This window comes from Poecilia formosa, unplaced genomic scaffold, assembly GCF_000485575.1.
Source record: "Poecilia formosa unplaced genomic scaffold, Poecilia_formosa-5.1.2 Scaffold106, whole genome shotgun sequence".
NCBI lineage: Eukaryota > Metazoa > Chordata > Actinopteri > Cyprinodontiformes > Poeciliidae > Poecilia > Poecilia formosa.
In genome coordinates this window covers 1,244,339-1,265,262 of record NW_006800045.1, presented here as the reverse complement: position 1 = coordinate 1,265,262, position 20,924 = coordinate 1,244,339, and the positions used below count along the sequence as shown (strand labels likewise).

Here is a 20,924-nt window from a genome sequence, read left to right as displayed (position 1 = left end):
CTCCTATATTTGTTTCTTTTTCTGTGAGGAACAGGAAGGAGGAGGTATTCGAGGATTTTAATATTTCTCAGTTTTACAGTCAGCCTTCCCACTCTCCTGCCTCTGCACTGGTTTAATCTTCAATTCTCTCAGAGAGACTCCAGAGTAGTGGATCAAGGTGTGTGTATGTGTGAACATGTGAGACCAGGACTCCATGTTTAAAAAAAAAAAAAAAAAGATTCATTTTGATATCCTGAGTAAAAAAAAGTCCAGGAACAAGAATAGAAAAAGGAGTTTTCTTAGTGAATGCAATACTTCAAGCCAGAATACAGTTTGATTATAAATATCATGAGAAAACAAGTGCATGTTTTTTATTCAGTGTATGTTAGCTTATGGCTTCATACGTTTCCACGTCCAAGTTTTGTGTCAGACATTTTATGAACTTTGTACTCAGAGGAATCTAAAAGCAAACAACTCATCAGATAATTATTCTCTCACTGAGTGTACATGAGGTTTTATTTTTTTTAAACCAACAGAATATGCTTAAAGATTTTTTTAATTGACTGTGAGCCTGGCAGTTCAATTTCAAGCGCTGTTTATCCAAACTAAAGATGTTAAGTGGTGTCTAGAGTAAGATACCACTTCTACAAAACTAAATTATGCATTCAAGTCTCTAAATTGAGATTTTATTTCTTCAGGTATCAAAACTCAAAGACCGTTTCATTTTGAGAAAATGCTAAAACTCTGTGGACTCCAACATTTTTATATTCTGAGTTATTTAGTAAAAGTCGACCATCATAAGCAACAATCTCCGCTGCAGCTCCAGCTTCCGTTTACATCTGGAAGTTTTTTTCAGCAGAACTTTTCATTCCAATAAATCTGACATGTAAACAAAACAGCTTTTTGTTTCGGAACCAGTTTTCTGAGGCAAAACTAAAGAGCCAACAAAACTTTATAAGCATCAGTATTTTGTCTTCCCTTTGGGGGATACTCTGAACGCGGCTCAGATGAATTGGGTGAGCTTATGTTCTCATTAAAACAATTGGTAAAACAGCTAAATCACTTGTTTTGTGCTGCAACGAGTGATTTATCCAAATGATGTCAAGCTGACTGAAAAGAGGAAGAGGGAGTCAGTAGAGCTCAGGTTTCCTGTCGTGTTTGTGCCCATTCATGGCAGCACACAGCATTTAACATCAGTACATATTACAGACAAGTTCGACTTTAGTTTGAAACGGTTTTATCTATATGAAGACAGGTTGGTGATCAGTTTAAATCACAGTAGATCTCAACAGTAGAACTCATTTTGGTAATCGCAACCAAGATTGGAAGAGTTTATTCAGAACAAATAGACTATGGGAAACAAAAATACTTTAAAAAAGTTTAAAAGTTTCATTGTCTAAGAAAAATATATTTCTTCAACTTAGGCCTTTCTAGCAATAACTGATCAATATGTTTTTATCAGTCATCAAAATCATTCATCCCTTCACAAAGCTCTTATGTTGCCCTTTTCTCAAACAACTCAAAGTTTTTGGTAGAAGAATATTTTCCGTTTTTATTTTCAGATGAACAGAAACAAGCAAATCATGTCTAACAATCAGAAATCCGTTTCTCTGTGAAAGCAGTGCAGCTTAGTGCTACCCTGTGGTGGCCATTTTCAGCCTTTACTTCATTTGTGGGAAAATGACAAACCTATTCGTCATTTACTGCAACAGTTTGAATTACATTTTATTGACCAGTGAACAGAAACTCAATTACTGAAAATAAAAATACAGTTTATACACATCACAGAGCCGTTACTGGTGCTTAACTTCAAACTGGATAAAACGGTGTCACAGTTAAGAGCCTTAATGCGACTCTGAAATCATTGTCCATGACTAGCTTATCATTAAGCTTTGCTCAACCTTTACTCTGTCCCTGCACCTTCAAACTCAATAATTCATGCCCTTATTTTACCCTCCGCACTCTGCCTCCTTCAGGTTCCCAATAAACAACCATTTAATTTATTAAGGAACAGAAACATTCCAAAAAATATTCATTATTTTTATTTCTAGTACGGTTCCCTGATCATCCCAGCGTTGACTGAAATGCAAATAGGATTTTTTATACATCCAGGATGCCAACAACAGGAACCAATGCACAACAGGCAGGAGCTAAGAACAGACGTGACGATGCTCATTAGATGGAGTAAATCTACATACAATGCTCCATATTGAAACTATAAGGAATTTTTCCATCTACTGCTGCACAGAAGGTTTTCATCTTCTGCTGTAAACAAACAAGATGTCCTTGAATCTGAAAGTTTTATATTAAAAAAAGGGAAAATATTTATATGTTTACTGTAAGGAAAACTAAATTGTGTGCATAATGTTGACATTTCCCAGATTATGTTTTGTCTGAATTTTGTGCAACTTAATCCAGAACCTCAATCTGATTGATGCTGTTCTTTCAAATGACAAATGAAGTTAACGCTGCTCATTCTTTCTCAGGCATACAAATAGATGAAGCCTGTTTTTCAAGCTTTTGATGCTTTCTGTAACATTCATCTCCCCTCCAAAGGAAAGACTTGACAAGAGATGTGTTTGTGTGTCTGTAGACAGAAGTACGGTTCATCCGCTAAGGCTAGAGAAAAAGCATCTCTCCTCTAGCTCTACATTTCCTAATTAAGTTAAACAACATGTCTTAATTTCTAATGTCTGACATTTTATCAGATTAAAGGATCATGTTTCATTTGGAAGAAGTTCAAGCCTGAAAACACAGTCCTCTCTTGTTCATTTGAATGGGGATAAATATTAAGTACCAGGAACACTAACATTTATAGCCTTAGCTAGTTTACAGTGCACATCCCCAGATGGGCCTTTTACAGCATAAAAACAATCTGTACAGTAGAAAGGTGACATAAGCATGCTGCAGGGGTGTTTGTTGCACTTTATAACCTTGATGGCATCATGAGATGATGAGAAATACACGTATCAAAGCATCCAAGACAAATAATTAACCGAATGACTCAAAGACCAGGAAGTCAATATTTTTTAATTGTTCATTTTATTCCAAATGTAGATTTGAAAAGTTGTCTTTAAGCAAAGCGGCTCCGTTGCTCATGAGGAGTAACCGATCAAATAATATCATTATTTTGACACGTAACAAAAAAACTTGCATCTGTTTCAACAAGTGATGAGAAAAAATGCAATCTTTATTACATACACTGCTTAAGAAAATATTTCTAGCTGGGAATGAGCAGTGGGCAATTTAGGTATTTTTAAGAGACGTGATTCATGTTTCTTTTATAGACCACCAGAGTCACCAGTTGATGTTAAATGTCAGGGTTATAATGGCAAATTACTTTTCCTGATTAAATATAGTAAATCCTTCTTGTGTATAGTTGAAGTCTTAAGCTCCTTTCTGCTCACTGTGTCTTTAATCCCCAGTGAATACTGTGTAAAAGCTGCTTGGCCTTAGAATGAATCTGGTGTAATGTACATCTAATTGTGGTTTGTGATGGTGGCTTCTAATATGTGTTCCTGTCTGTAATATGAAATAATATGCTAATTAAGTTGACAAATATTTAATGTTGAAGTTTGTCGCTCTCATTTTACACGTTTAAAACCAAACAGAATTAAGGACAACTGAAACCAACTGGTTTCTTTCTGCTCTGGTAAATAAACATGGCAGCTTTCCTAAATATGTTGTTTATGAGGACAGCTCCACTGAGAGCTCGTCTTCACAGCACTAGCCTCCTTTTCTTATTATGAGTGAGAATTTGATATTTGGTTCCACTCCAAGACCCTGGCAGAGTTTAGACAAGCAACATAACTGGTTCTGCAGCCTGCAGCAGGCATGCTAGCTACAAAAACAGAACGGCTTTATGCAGCACTTACACAGCAATCAAAGTCTCAAATTCAAGAAACCTCCCTGATGTTTAATCATTAGGATCTTGAAACAATTGAAAACTAAAAAAAGTGACAATACTTAATGCATTTAAAGCTGCAGTGCAGCTCAGATAAGATAAATAACAGTATGTCCACAATAAAACCCAGCAAAAAGTAACCGTAGGCTTTCTGCTGACATATATTCTCCATACATTGGATTTGTCCTCCATCTGTCCTCTAATCTGCGTTAACGATATGAAAACAAAGCCACCAGGGAGCCTCATCTATCATGATGCTCTGTAAACAGCTATTTGTTTAGCATTTTTATTCATAATCTTTTTTTCTTCTAAACTTCTCTGCCACATTTGAATATTTCTTGTTTGGCAAAGAAATCCTGCAAACTCCAGAACTCGTTAGCGGTCATGTTTGAAAACATAATTATGGCAGTGCAGAGCCAATGTGCATTTATAAATGGTGGTGTTCTGACTACTAAATTTGACCAAGTATACATTCACAAACATTTTGTCATTTAGTTTTTCAAAGATTTTGTCACCTCATAAATTTCATGGTAAGGTGTTGACCATTTAGTCTGACTCATTTTGTTTTCAGATACTTTACTATTGCTAGTTACTATTTTTGGTTTAATTTTCACTCAAACATGTTTAAAGATAATTAAATATTTTTCAGAGAATATGACAAAAATCACTACCATGTCATTCTCACAATCACAAGGCAAAAAAAATATTGGGCAACACAAATTTTATTGGGATTTTACTTGAGAGATCAAAACTGAAATAGTGCAAAGGCTAAGAAAATGACACCTGCTTTTCACAATTCCTTCCAGATGAAAATCTGAAAGGCCCATTTGCATTCAGTCCCTCCGGGTCCACACTTTGTAGAGACACCTTTCACTGCAATTACACCTGCAAGTCCTTTGAGGTACATACCACATTTGCATATCTACAGAGTTAAATTTATGCCCATCATTTTACAAAGTAGCTGAAGTTCACTGCATCAATTTTAAAGTCTGACCACAGACCTTTGGATTTAGGTTTGGACTCTGTATGGGACATTTTAGGTGTTTTGTTCAGGGCTGCTGCCCTGCTGGAAGGTGAACCTCTCCCCATTTCAAATCTTTCAGGCTTGTTCTGTATTTATTTCCATCGATCTGGATTCCCCATCCCTGCTGAAAAGAAAGCATTTACACAGTTAAAGCAGTAACCAACACGATGTGCTTAGGGTGATGTGAAGTGCTAATTTTCTGCAACAGATGGCATTTTACATGTAAATTGACTCATATGACTGCAGTACCTTTTGACACATTTGCCGTCTCTCTCCTGTGGCTTTTGGCAAATTGAAAATAAGATTTCTTCCGATTTTCCTTCAGATATCACAATCTTTCTGCTCTTCTTTCATTAAGCCCAGATATGTGGATTAATAGTTTACTTGTCAAAATGCCATATCTTGTTAGGAGTGCAGCCGTGCTTTACTGTTTCTTCATTTTGAAGATTGAGCAGTGCTCTCAGGTTTCTAAACACCTTCAAAACAAGCATTGTTTTTCTTTCATCAAACAACATCGTTGCCGCATTTTAAGATAATAGATATTCTTGAATATGTGTTATAGAAAATAGACAGTCCTGACATCCAGTGACAGTTGTAATCGTCCTGCTATGGGAGATGTCACACAAATCCCACCACAGGAAGGAATCAAGCCTTAAGATCAACTAGGAGAAAACAATACTGTGACTAGGTTTTAGTCCAAATTCACAGGCATACAGTTCCTTAAACAGATTTCACAGGGGAGCTGGTCTGTGGTTAAATACTTTGACTCTTCAATGCTGAATTAATGAGGACTTCTTCAGAGGAAAGAGCAGACAGACAACAGGATGGCATTCCCAACAAGAGCGAGAAAGCTTACGCCAAACAATAGTCATCTTATAAACGCGAAGAGTCATCACTTCTCGACTTCCATGCTTCTCACGCACAGCTGGAGTTTAAGCCTCATGAGCTCACAGAGGAAACAATAGTCCAAGTTGTCTCTTTTGTATGTGTTTTTTTTAAAAGGCCAAAAACCCTTGAGGGAAAACAGTGACATTTCTTGCCACAGCCCCCTCAATGATTTTAGCTTAGCTCATAGCCCAAGATCTTGCTGTAAAGCCTAGCATTGGAACATGTAAGCATTTAGAGGAACTAAATCTCAAAAAGGATAATTGTTAGAACAAAAAGAGTGAACAGGGATTGGGGTGGGGAGAAAGAAAGAAAATTCTCTACTTAGATTTGTCTGCAGTGCGTCATGACCGTCTAATCTTTTAAGCATGGGGCTATTGTTGGGCTATCATCGAAACAGGACGTTTCCTGCTGGTTTTACCCTATACTGCTCTTTTTGGTCACCACAAAGGAGCTTAGTGTGAGCGGTTAAATAAGGCAGCTCTAAGCTGTAAAGTGTGCCTGCAGCATCCATTACATGATGTCATCGAAGGGATATTGTGTCAGCGAAGCGTGTGTCCACCACGCTAAGGGACAGCTGACCCCCCAACACTCTGACTGTGCTAAGCTGCATTTATCCTCCACGGGTTAAAGTGGGTTGGTGTGTGTTTGTGTGTGTGTGTGTGTGTGTGCGCGCTGTTGTCCTTAAGCCATCCTCAAAGGCTCTGACTTTTGTCTGCCTAACAATGGTTTCCTTTTTGGGGTGGGGGTGGAACATTTGTGCCGCTTGTCTCCGTTTCTGTGTGTTTCCTTAGGTCTGAGCTTTAATTTGCATTTAATGTTTTCTTTGTGTAATTTAACAGATGGGATACTGAAGTGTATTTTGAGGATTTTTCATCTGACATTGTGTACTCACTGTTCTCCTGCTTACTTATTTTATTGTGTTTAAGTGCATTCATTTTCTTTTACACTTCACACTCTAACAGCTGGTTGTCCATGCTTTGTCACAGGAATGCTGGAAACTGACTAAAAACAAACAAACAAAAATCACTCCTTTCCATGACAATTTGTATTTCCTTTATCATTTTTTTCAGGAAAACAAACTTCTTTTCCTACACAAGCAGAAGATCTTAAAATATGCTGTACACTAATTTGATTTATGCATAGTTTTATTGCCTTCCTCCTCACTGAGTGTCCTGACATCTCCTGTCGGTACAGCAAACATCTGACTGTGATGAAACCCGGTGTTACCGTCTACAACCAGCATCGTCACAAGGTCTCCTGCTTTTGGTCTGGTATTAGTTTGTACATTTTGGATCAGAACATGTTCATTAACTGCCTTGTTGCTGAAATGTGCAGTACAAATAAATATTTAATTATGTCATCATTATAAACAACTAATTTTGGGTTTCAGATGATGGAACAAGGAACAGCAGTTTTTCAACATGCACAATGTTTTTTAATCATTTTAAAAGCTGGCAATACCAGATTATTCTTTTTCTATTTAAAACCTTAAATCTAGAAGAAAATGACTGAGAATTAACATGAACAATGTATTTTAGCCTTGTATTAATATATGTTCAATATTGTAAAGAAATTAAAGGTTGGGCTGAATTTTATACCAGTTAAGTATATATTTTACTGTAGAAGAGCATCTATAATATAATTTTTTTAAAAAGGGTAAAAACTTATATTTCAATGGAGTTTTCTCACCATTAGTGCAGGTTAAGGACAAATTCACCGAGCAACCATTCCTTTTTTTATTTTAACACTTCAATCACACATGATGCAACAAAGGTGCAACGCTGTGTTGAGCCAGCTTTCATTGATTTCTAACCAAGTATTCCCTTAAAGACTGATGGCCATACTGATGACCAAGGTTGCACATTCTGTTACATCTGGCTTCAAACAGAACATGCACCTTTTTAAAGCTTCTTTTCTGTGTCATGTGTTAGGAAATATCCAACCAGGCTAAGTTTTTTTTTGTTGGAAGTTTCAATTGATTTAAAGTTGGTAAGATTTCAAGAAACAAATCCTTTCCAAATTGAGTTCACATGCCTTTCTTATTCAGGCTAAAGAGGAGAGAAAGAAAAGCATCTTAAGGGCTAAACCTAAGGCAGCAAGGTGAGGAGAAAAAAACATGGAAAATTATGTTTACTTATTCGGTTCACATGTGAGTGCAAAGTTGTCATTGTCACAGCAGTGACATGGACCAGAAATGCACACTACCATCTGAAGACCTGCCAAGTAAGTGTAAAGGTACAAAGAAGCCAGATCTGCCGCCTCACACATGCAAAAGCTTATAGAGAAATTTGCTGGCAGTCGCTCATTTTGGCTCAGATCCTCTTAGAAAGGGGAAAATAAGCCAAACCTTTCATCTTGGTAAACATTTGCCATTTAAGAAGTCTGTCTGCCATTTGCATACTGCAAGTATGCAAGTGTGTGTTGGTGTCTTAGAAAGCATATTGTGTCAGGTTTGGATTAAATCTTCTACTCTGAATATGATTTTCTTCAAACATCCTAAGTGTATTAGTTACACTCTGCCTTTTTTCCACAGAGACACGTGCAGAATGTTTTCACCAGGTGACTCTTGGTTACCCCCTCCTGATTACCTGTGTGGCATCTTCACACAGTCAAAGTGTCAGAAACAAGATGCTTCAGCAAGAAATCTTATCCTATTATCTCCCATCTCTCTGTGCGATCAAACTTTAGTCGTTTTTAAGCACACAGTATAACTATGCTCAAATACAAACACCATCTGATATCACATAAAAGCTTTTCTGCTGTAATTCCATCAAATATGATATTTGAAGAAAGAAAAAAGGACTAAATCTCTCGCTGCTGAAATAAGATGCAACACATTGCAGGACACTACTCACAAAAAGTCAGGGATATTCAGCTTTCTGACGAAATTTCAGAATCCACCTGAAAACACTGGCTTCAAGAAGTGAAGTTATTCACACGATGTTAGTGTTTTGTCCTCATTCATTGAACTCCAGTTTGTTTGCCTAGAAAGTCCAGTTCATTTAGAGAGGTGAGAATGTGTAATTTAACTCTGATCTCCTCAGTCTGGGTTGAAGTGAACTCTGGGTTCAAAAGTATATGAACGCCAAGCGGACCGGAGATCGCTCCAAAAGCAGGAAGCACCAAAACAAACTCATGTCTGGTGCTTTTTTACATGCCATTAAGAAGGAAGTTGCACTCGGTGTCTTCTTCGGAAACACCGAGTGCATTGTTTCCTTCACTTGTTGCAGCACCCCCACAGGCGAGGAGGGGAACAGGTTGCTCAAAGGGTTTGGTTCATTTCATATAGTGTGATAGACAGCAGCAGCTGAAAATGTTACCAGTCAAATCTGATGGAGAAAAACATCAGATTTTGATCTTTTCATTCAAATTCTGAAAAGATCCCAGTTATGAATTTGTTTTTGACATAATCAGAAGTTGTTAGTTTTATTTTGTTATGGAAGAGAAATGACTGTGGGATAACTTAGTCATTCTTTTTTACATGATACAAAGCAGAGTCCAGTCAGTTTTCTACTTTGATCAATGCATATTCACAAATAGTTTAAGTTTCATCTAAAGTCCACCATCAAACACAACAAAAAACTGTTTAATGGGTTAAATCTCTGTCCTCATGTCCAAGACCAAACCATCTATGCCTGTGACTCACCATCTTTCAAACACACAAACTATGTCAGCAGCAAAAAACAGCAAAAATATCTGAGTTACGGCCTGATTAATGAACCACACTAATACATGCTGGTACACACACACACACACACACAAATAAATCCTTACACAAACATTGTTTGCTGATGCAGGGTGAAAATAATCGTGTTTAATTATCACACCATCAAGTTGCCATCATGGGAGCCATTTATCTGTAGCTAGTGTTAAGTTAAGGGAGTGTGTTTGCATGTCAGAGCTACCTTCATTGTTTGTCTGAATGCAGAGTTATCAATGGTTTTGTCTGAGCTGCAGGCTGACATAAAAAACAGTCATTCATTTATTTCAAATCCAATGTCCTCAATTCATGTCACTGCTGAATGGAAGTGAAAAATTCATGGTATAATGAATAAAACTATTAATTCAAAGAGATAATATGTTAATATGCGGCTCAGAAAGCAAACAAAACGTAGGTTATACTTGTAGGTTTAAATGCATAAAGCGCCATTGCTTTTGGTGCTTGATTACTTCCAGGAATGGATCGTTTTAGACCTGAAAAGTTCCTGCAGACATTTTGGCCAGTTCTACACACAGACAGATGATGGTCATCCTTGTCCTCACAGAGGCTTTGATAAGCAGGCGGCAACATCAATTAGCCTGCTTTTAGTGCCGATGCAGTCAGAGTAAAACAATGGCCAGTGGTTGGGGATTAGTATTTTTTGCAGCTTAGCATTCTGAACCAAACCTACTGGGTAGTGGCTAACTCGGAGTTAAAAGGCAGCTAGCCCCAGATGGCTGATCATATGAGGGCATTGCAAGCCCCACAACAGTAATCCAAAGGCTGAAACTATTGTGGTCAAGCGCTGAATGGCAGGCCATTCGAGAGAGAACATTTGCATTGGAGAAGGAGATTACATTTTAAATAAATTGGTGGAATCTGACTGAGGAAAAGAAAACTAACATGTTACGAACAAGTTCAGCTCCAAAAATGAGAATATAGGAATAAATAGAAAAACTGAAGTACAGCAGATTTCAGCCTTTTAGCTGTGCATATATTTCAGAGTATATAATCTATATGTCAAAGAAAAAATGTGACAAAAAAACAGCTGTCAGAGTTAAAAGAAAAACAAAAGACGAGTCAAAAAAAAAGTCCCAGAGTAAAAAGAGAAGGAAAACAAAAGGCTAACTAGAAAATATATATTCAGAAATCTAAAAAAGGTGCATTACAAAAACATATAGATTTGCAGATAAATAGTTACATTTTTAAAGTCAAAAGTAGCATTGGATGGGAAAATAATGCTTTCTTTTTGAAAAGGTAAAAACAAAAATGTCTATTTTTGGCAGCAGATGTTACTGCCACTACTTTGCACCACTTTCTCTCTCAGGTTGCTCCTAAAAATCCTTCCCTGCACAAGTGTCATAGTGCCTTTCTGTTCCTCTCAGCTACGTTGCCCATGTTAAGGCTGAAGGACTGGATTGCAGCTTTTTTACTCGGCGTACAGAATTCTGTTAACCTGAACGGCCGTCTTCAGTCAGACTAAAACCTCAAAATGCCCTCGGAGGTAGAGCAGCTGCGTGGGCAGGCCGCACTTCTAAGACGTTTGAATACATGGTTTTCAGTGTATAACACAAAAAAATAGTTTCTTCCACTGTTGAATAAAAACAAATATTTAGCTTGCTTTGTCACTAAAATTAACTAAGTGTGTGATTGGAATGAAACTGATTTTTCAAACACTGCTCATTTTATAATGTGCAAACATCTCAATCCAGAATTTTACATCAAATCAGCCAGACTTTATATTGCTCTGCTTACATTTTCTCTTGAATTTTGCCTTTTATTTTTAACATTTAGTTCAGTAATTGATCTTTCACAGAGAAGTGTCCTGTTACTAATTAAGTCCACTTAATTTGGACTTAAATCTTTCAGGAATAATAAAGATCTTCAGTTAAAAGGCGAACCAATGCAAGCTTAGCTTCCAGAATACTTAAAAACGGTAAGAAAAACATTTTCCACCAGAAAATTCAAATTCAGTCACAGGTTTACTCTTCATCTACAGCTATGGATTTACTAAGATGTGCTGAACAAAAGTAGAATATATCTACCTACAGAAAAAACCACACACAATCAGTTGATTGGTCAATTAAGATTGATCAGAATTCCAATATATTATGAAATTGTCATGACACAGATTGCCTAAGACTGTTCAGAATATTCTGCAGTAGTTGCACCTGAACATTAAAAGGTTTCTTTTGAAGGCACAAAATGGAGAATCTCAAAGAAAATGAGCCACGATGCCTGAAGTGATTAAAATTTCCATTAAGCTTCTCTCTATGTTTGGGATAAAGCTTGTATCAAAAGTCTGCTGTTATAAGATAAAATTATGAAAAAGAAAGAAGGACACCTAGACATTAATAAAAAAAGACAAAGAAAAAAGTTATTTTAAGATTACACAGAGACAAGTCATTGTTTGATAATATTTCTACTTAGTTTGGCTTAAATGGTTGGAATTCCAGGGTTAATAGATGCAATTTCAAAAGGAAAAACATGAAGCAATAAAAGCAGTGTTTCCAGTAATGCTTTTATACAATCTTTACCTGGTTGTAATGCATTAAAAAAAGCATTTACTTACAGTTGTGGTCTTCCAAATTAAAAATTTAATTATAATAAAAGCTTGGACATAAGAAAACTGAATTGAAATTAAATTTAAAGAGATATACCCGTGTTGTTTGGGGGGTAAATAAAAGAAAAGAGAAATGAAAGAGGACGAGTTCTAACCGAAATGTACTCTCAGTTAAGTCTAATCGCTCATCTTACAGGCCATTTATCTGTTTATAGGCAACACTGTGGAGAAAGTCTCTGTAAATAAAATGACCAGTATAAAAAGCAGGAATATAAAAGGATGTTTGATTTTTATCCCTATAAAAGCTGAGAGTGTTGGCCAGTTAGGGGCCTTGAGCCGTTTGGAACAATTTCAAAGGCCTGGACTCTGAGATGAGTTTGACTGACAGAGCAAATCACCAACAAGACGCCTGAGCCATGTTCATCTCCTCTTTTATCTTCCTGTCGTCTTTTATGGCTGATTTATTCCATGTTATCTGATGTTCTGTCCATCGTCTCTTTCATCTCTTCCATCCCTGCTGCAGCTCACCTTTTTTCACCTCCACATTCCTCAGTTAATGTCTTCTTGGCCTTTTCATCTTTTTTCCTAACCACCACCCTGTCATTTTAGCTCATTATCGCAGGTCCCCGTCTAAATTAAGCTCAACGTTTCTTAGAAAAATACTTACACTGGAAAATGTTGGTAAACAAACATTTTACACACTTTTAACCTTATAAATAACCACCATTAGTCTCAGTTTGAATCACCTCTTTCTCACCAAAGCAAAGTATAGTTTTGGAAATGCTCTAAGTGAGCTAAAATTAAGGTTATTATATGCTGAGCTTTTTAAATGCAGAAAATAGATGCAGAAAAAAAAAGTACAAATGAAACTTTAAAGATTAAGCACACCTAGATATTGAATACAAATACCAGCAACACCAGGAAATACCAGGAAAGAAGAAAACTGTTCCACTTTCAAATTTTGTTCTTTTTAAATGAGTAACCAGAATTGTGGTCAATTTTGTAGCCACATGCTTATTGAGTGTCAATTTTAGTTGAGTGAAAAGCAGAAAAATATTGAGCACATTCTTATTATATTCACAAAAACACCTAAATCAAGCTGTTCAAAATGGCATATTTTTGGCTGTCTGCATCATCCAGGCCTAAAAGCGTCATTCAGTCCCACTTCAATAGCAGACTCGCTCTCAGTTCCACACTCAAAAGAAACCTTGGAAATAAAAAACAGTTATTCTGCAGGCAATATTTGAGAAGTTTGCATTAAAACGTCTAAGACCCGCAGCACCCGCTTTCAAAACCGGCAGAAAGTCACAAATTGAGAGGCCAAAAATAAACTTTTTTTCATTTGAGTGAACAGGAAATTGAGGGATTTGTTTTATTCAAAGATACAATAGGGGAAGGAAAAGGTTTTCTAAAAATATCAGCATATAATAAACCTCAGTTTTTGGAAACAAAAAGCTAAGAAAATGGAGAGGAAAGAAGAAAACAAAAAACCAAGGCCTGTGTGCGAGTACTTTAATTATGCTTTACTTTATGAACAAAAGTGTCAAAGTGCTGCACAACTATAATAAAAGCCATGCGCAATGAAATGTTTCTAGCAGCATCAATAACACAAGACAGGTCAAACAAATGAAATAAACATGCAACTTGTTAAATATTTCTCATCATATTAGCCATTCCTCGAGTCAAATCCAAAAAGCAGTCAACAAATCGATTAAAAAAGATATTCCAAGCGCTTCTAGAAGTGTAATTTCTGGCAGATATGCAGTTGGACATTTTAAATTCTTCATGCATCCATTGCTATGACGATAAGTTTCAGGTTTCTTCCTGATTGATGAACAGAAAGCAGCAGTTTGGAATCCAGATCTAATAAAGCAGTTCTGGTTCTTGGTGCTGTGCTTCGGTCAAAAAGCAAAGTATGGAAAATGGCATGCTTTTAATTTGAAGGGACACAGAAAGTCACAGACATGTACGGATATTCTTGACATCCCTAGAAAAGAAATTGTTGTAGAAAATAGACCTAAGAAAAAATGTTTGCACTAAAAATATGGGCTACACAAAAACAGCATGTCGTTCGTTCTTTCAGCTTAAACTATACTGCTCAAAAAAATAAAGGGAACATTTCACTTTAATTTTGTGTGTGGCTCCAAATCCAGGCCTCCATTGGTTAATAAATTTGATTTCCATTGATGATTTTTGTGTGATTTTGTTGTCAGCACATTCAACTTTGTACAGAACAAAGTATTCAATGAGAATATTTCATTCATTCAGATCTAGGATGTGTTATTTGAGTGTTCCCTTTATTTTTTTGAGCAGTGTATATCTTGTTCCTGAAAACAAGAACAAACTTTTTATAATCTTCAAGGACTTTCAAATTACAAGAGCCAATAATGAGAGATGCACCGTATCCCTACAGAAATAAGCCTGGAGCAGCCTGGTTTGGGGAGAGGTCTGGGGCTTCCTGTTGCTTCACCGGGTTTTTAAAACCAACATCTCAGGAGTAAAACCACCGTTGAAGCAAATCATTAAAACTTTTCAAGTGGAGGAGGATCGACTTCAAACAGTTGGATATCCGAGTCGTCCTACTGTCAGACCCCATTACTACCAAACCCATCTGAAATCTGAACTGTTCATTTAGTGATCGACATGACCAATCACCGGAAACAGAGAAAATCCTGGTCACAATTGCAAGATGAAATTCACATACAAGCAAGAGAACTTAAGCGTTTAATTTTACATCCTGCTTTTGGGTTTGTATCTGTAAAACGTTGTGTAATTATTTTTTACAAATGCAAATATTTTCTTCCACACAAATTATCTAAGGAAAAGCACACAGAGATAAACTTCTCAGCTATTTATTTTACAAGGTTATAAAACTCAGCTCACAACAAAGCAGTCTGATTAAATAAAAATATTTATGACTGGAATTTGAGCCCATAAAGTCACATGTAACTGTTATAGTCCATATTAGGCGCATACTGAAATAATTAGCAAGACAAACATCACCTTTCATTGGTAATTTTATATTAAACATCAGTAAGTGTGGTTTCTTTAGTAAGTTTTCTTTTTGGATCAAGAAAACAGGGGAAAAAGTTTTTTTTTTTTTTAAAAGAGGCTTTTAGCAGTAAAGTGCCCGGCATTTTTATTTTGGTTTTTGCCATGTTTTTTATGAGTTAATCTCTGAATAAGACGACTTTTTATACCAAAACAAAATTCATTAAGTTGCTTTAATTTGCTTTAGCCACAACAAACATTCCTGAAAATGCACAAGGACTAAAATAAATTACTTTAAAGACTTACCAGGCCAAAACACGACTTCTAGACTCAGGAATATAAATGAAGAGTTCTGCTCTTTGTTGTTCCTCATCTTATTTGAAGTTAGACCTTTACACCTCTGGACTTATAATAGGTTTAGTTCATTGTTGTTCAAAAGAAAGACATTCAATGCAACTTATGCCATTAGATAACACATTGTGTGACTCATACCGTTCCTGCATATGTACTGCTGTATTTGCTAAAGATGTTTTATGCTACTTGAGATTTTAATAACTAGGATCTAATTTGAGACTCTCATCACAACTGTTCTCACACCGAATCCGGAGATATCAGGACCTAGAGTCACTGCTGAATGCTGAATACCAAAAGAGGAAAGGGACAACTTGACAAACATGCGTGGATCGAGAATGTCACTCGGAGCATGACGAGACCTTTAAAAGGCGAAGACAAGAATGGATCCAATCATTGCTTGATAGATTTTTTGCCAATCCCAAGAGAACCAATTTCAGGTCTGAGAGCAGCATCAGGACTCTTGGGTTAAATGATGTTTAAAGAAACAGTATGTGCTATCGACCTGGACTCTTTCCCATACACTACTAAACACTTTGCATTAAATCTGTGTTAAACTGTTCCAAGCGTTGGCCTCCATGCTACATTAAACCACTGACACACTAGCTCGGGGGACTGAGCGATGATTAAATTGAGATTCAGTGGAAGATAAAGACATAAAAACAAGCTAAGCTCAGAGGCCATTTGTAGAAATAATTTCACTTTAATGTTTGTCTGAATAAAAGAAAACATAAGCCTACAGTGATCAGACAGACCAACCCAAAACATAAATTCATCAGACAACAAGGGATAAATTTCCACTGCTATACTGATTATACTCAACTTTATTTATTCATAAATCCTGGTGAATCCAGTCAGCAAAGTCGACTTCAGATTCTTTAAGACATAAAAATCTGTGGCTCTAGACCAGGGGTGTCCAAAGTCGGTCCTGGAGGGCCAGCATTGTTTTAGTTCTCTCCCTGGTTTAGCACACCTGCATCAAATGGTGGCTCATTAGAGGACTAAGCAGAACACTGACATGCTGAAAAGGTTGTTACTACCACTAGGGAGAGAACTAAAACATGCAGGATGCCGGACCTCCAGGACCGACTTTGGTTACCCCTCCAGACAGAAGTTGTCTTTGGACTATATTCTTTGAAAAATAAATTGCTTAGTCAATCGTTTAATCTTGATGGCATCAAATTGGCTTAAGGTGATAAAATAAAGCACCTTGGTATTATTTTTGTGATACCAACACACAAAAAACTGCGCATTGACAATACAGTTTTATCAATGCGCAGTGATGTAAACCCCCATATTAAACAAGTTTCTAGAATTTCCTTATTTCACATGCGGAATATTGCCAAAATTTTAAACATTTACTGTGCAAGTTTGGCACTAGAAAGCCGGCCCTTGTCTTTGTTGCTTCAAGGCTGGACTAGTGTAATTGATTACTATCAGGAAGTCCAAATGGAATGAGCTTCTTTCGCAGAGTGCCTGGAAGTCTTTGGAAATGGAGTGAGGAATTCTGCTATTTGGTAGGAGTTTAGAAAGCTGTAATAAGGGATGTCCATTTTGCTGGTTTAGCCTTTTTGGTAAAGATGCTGTCCATATTACCTCCAGCATGTTAGCTTGGAGGCAGCTTTTAATTTATCCAGATGAAGCAAAGCTGGGGTCAGGTGGTTGGGTTGTGGATGGGCCAGTTCTTTGATACAGTGAATTCTCCCCATTCATCACAATGGGCAATGCTTTCTGGTCTTTAAAAACTTGGAAAAGATGCGAGCATTTCGTCTAGTTGGTCTGAGGTAAAGCAAATGTATTGGTAGGAGATAAATTAAGATTCAGGAGATCATTTTAAAATCTTCTTGCCTTTAACGATTATTTTGAAAATCATGATTCTCATCATCCAGTGCAGGGGTGGCCAAGTCCAGTCCTTGAGAGCTACCATCCTGCAACTTTCAGATGCATCCCTGCTTTAACACACCTGAATCAAATGAATGGCTTGTTATCAGGCCTCTGTAGAGCTGATCCCGGTGTGTTGGAGTAAGGATACTTCTAAAACTTGCAGGATGGTGGCTCTCGAGGACTGGACTTGGCCACCCCTGATCCAGTGGTTCTCCAAGTGAAAATCTCCAATTTCTTGACGCTACCTCACTGGACTTTGGTCTACGATAACGCAAATACGCATCAATGGATTTTCAGTAAAGCAGTTTTTACATGTTTATATCATTTTGTGCTATGGAAAATTTTTCAAGCTAACAACTTCACAAAACCTATTCAAACCTATTGTCAATGAGTTGGTGAAAAAAAAAACTGTTGGTGAAAAGAAAACCTACTGCTGAAAATCTGAGGTTGTGACACTTGGAAATTATTGCATTGTCTCAACTTCCTCCATCATTCCATTGTCCTCACAACCGTCCAGTTGCTTTCATCACCTTCATTCATCTTTGGAAAGACGTTAGTCTTCTCCTTTCTGTGTGGCGAATGTTTGACGTGTGCATGCATGAGTGGGTGTGCAGCGCTGCATGTCTGCCCATTTCAGGTCTCCAGTGGGAATCTGCGTTACTGAGGCTTGCATTTATTAAGAGATGACAAGAGACAGAAAGGTGCCAAAACAGAAAGATGAGACAAACATGAAGCAGGTGTCACCAAGGGAGGAAAAGGCAAAACATTAGACTCAAAGAAATTATCCAGAAACAGGAAAACACAGGAAACTGAGCTCTTTTCCTTAAACCAATTAACCTATTTTCCACCGTTTCCTCCACTTCTAGTTTTTCAATCCCTTTCACCGAGTCTGATATTTTTTTCCCTCTTCCATTCATTATGCTTCATGTATCCTTGTGACTCATTTTATGAATTTTCAAAAATGCAAAACTTTTTTTTCCCAGTGGATCAATATTCAAACATTGGACCTCATGTAAAAGGTTTTTCCCTTTTTGATGCATCAATGCTAAAATGTAAATCTTTGGATTAGTATCTTGTGGAAAAGGGCAACCATCAACAGACTAAACAAAAGGTTATTCTGTCAATGAATATTGCTAACAAACCTATTTAAAAATGAACACATTGCATAATACTAATTAATTTTTCAGCAACCTGATCCAAGTTTCTTTGAGTTCATCTTGGTAATTACCAACGACTGTTTAAAGTGAAGGGTATTGAAGGTGCCATTGGTTTGTTTATTATTCAAGATGCAGTAGTTATAATAATATAGATGTAACAGTAACATCTACATGTTGCCTTTACATCTGCAGTAACAAAAAGCTGTTACTGCATCTTGCACAGCATGAGCTCATTCATCACATTTTTATCCTGAATTTTATTCAAATCAGGCTTCACTGTCAGAGGGCTTTTTCCCATGTTTTTCAAGTAATTTCTAAAAAGAAATTGAGATGACAAGAAAATCATTCTCCCACATTTTTTTTCATTACTAAAATGTAATGTTTTGTATTTAATGACTGAACAAAAGGTTTTTAAAAAAAGTTCCACTTAACTCTACCCAGAAGTTTCCCAAGTCAACTTTCCCATTAAAGAAGGTATGACAGGACTGTAAATGCTGAACGCATTAAAAACATAATTTATTCCCTGGTTTTTAAAATGAAGTGTTTGACTGCTGGTTCAGAAGCCATTACATTTAATTTTTAATGTATTATGCAAATGAAAAGCTCATCAATACCCCTTTTTTATGGAATAAAAAAAATAGAAAGATTGGCCATCTGTGGCCAAGAATTAGTGTGTGAACGTGTTCCTATGCTCCTCTTTCGGATGCACTGGTGCACATGCAAATGGGTTGAAAAAGCCTGATCAGTAACGGTAATAAAAGCCTCCTGTAGCTGTTAAAAGGGAATTTTTCTGAGGGGTTAAAATTCGACAGAAACAGTCTGACGGACTCTACAAAATGGAGACTTTTAGAAGTGATGCTCACTTTGCCCGAATGTTTTAAGTCAAACCATTACACATCAATATTTAACCATTTACTATGAGGCTGCTCTTTCTTGATGTGCAAAATTTCTTTGACATCCAACAAATTATTATATTTGAACTCAAATGTTTTGTTGCAACAAACTTCAGTAAAAAAAAGTTTACAGCTCTTGCACTTGTTGTGGCAGTCCCACTCTCCAAATATAGAGTTATGACTTAAACTCCCAGGGCTACAAGAAAGACAAATGTAATGGTTTCAGGTGGAAGTACTGACAGGCATCTTTCAAGTTTTGAAATGGAAGCAGATTGAGAATATGCTGTACCTCAAAAAACTGTTGTTTAAGCTTTTCAAATGTTAATATCATGAACCTCGAATAGTTTCTGCTTTTTTTGTCCCCAGAAGACAAAAATATGTTTGTTTTTCCAGAAACTCCAAGTGGTGTGGTGTAGTTCCCATCTTAAAATAGGAAGCAGAGATGAAGTTGCCCCCACCTAACACACACAGTCGGCTTATAAGAATCATGTTTAGAATTATTTACACACACAAGCCTGTACCTGCCAGCACCATTGACATTTCAAACTGTAATAACTCGCCTCCTCTCACATCAAACACCGACTCAACCCCTGGTGGCAGGGAAGACGGCTGTGTTCCTGTGTTTGTGTTTACAAGAGATAAAATTGTATCTGTGTGTTCACATGTGTTGTTAGAAAATATTAGGAGAAAAAACACTTTGTTGTATAATGACTCTGACTGCAAACCGCTCTCTGTCGTACCACTGTAGATCAAAGGATTGCAGCAGTGCCTTCACAAATGAGCAGTAATTTAGGCGCTCTCTCTCTCACACACACACACACACACACACACACACACACACACACACACACACACACACACACACAGAGAGAGAGAGAGAAAGATCACTGTGCACCAAGCAGCGAGGTTTTAAAACAATAAAAGTGTTGTGCATAAGTGCAACAGATTTAGTCAATCAGTTCTGAAAGCAGTGGTAAAATCTACTGACATTTAGAAATGTGTGCCAACCATTAGTACAAGTGTCCTTAACTTCAATAGTATTCCAAAATATTTCCTGCTAGTATTCTACATATTTGCTAAGAGCCAGTATACTTCTATAAGAGCAGGTCCAAGACATAAAGCAGAAAACAAACTTCTGTTATGATCCCGTTATCATTTTCATGTGTATTTAGGATTTACTTGCAGCAATGCTGATGCTATTCTTACAGTGACCCACACTGTAAGAAATGCACCTAATTACATCACTAAATATTTTTTAAGTGATGTAAAATAAAAATCAAGGAGAAAAACAATATGGAGGACAGCATTGCAGAACACATCCAATTGTAGGTTAAGCACATAAGTAACTCTAGTGTAATATGTGGATGTGGGGATATAAGGAGACAAAGTTTACATTTACAACAGAACTGTCAAACCCAGACCTGGATCTCCCACAGTGGAGAAACATCGGTTTATAAAAACTAAATAAAAAGAAAAAAAGAAAATTGGGGCTATACAAAAATCACTGAATTTTTCTTAACTTTATCTTATTGTGTTATAAGGCCTGAACCCCGATTACGTCAAATATCAGCTACCATTACAGCTGCCAGC

At 36.8% G+C, this 20,924-nt stretch overlaps 1 long non-coding RNA gene across 1 annotated transcript in view; it reads right to left on the bottom strand.

The window, feature by feature from the left end:
- Positions 1 to 2,604: 2,604 nt before the first annotated feature.
- Positions 2,605 to 20,924, bottom strand: part of LOC107837035 (uncharacterized) — a 19,980-nt gene continuing 1,660 nt past the window's right edge. The window contains exons 2-5 of the long non-coding RNA XR_001663010.1: positions 15,906 to 15,912; positions 8,826 to 8,831; positions 8,705 to 8,709; positions 2,605 to 2,615 (exon numbers count right to left, since the gene is read on the bottom strand). This is a non-coding gene — a long non-coding RNA (uncharacterized LOC107837035). The remainder of the gene's footprint in view (positions 2,616 to 8,704; positions 8,710 to 8,825; positions 8,832 to 15,905; positions 15,913 to 20,924) is intronic.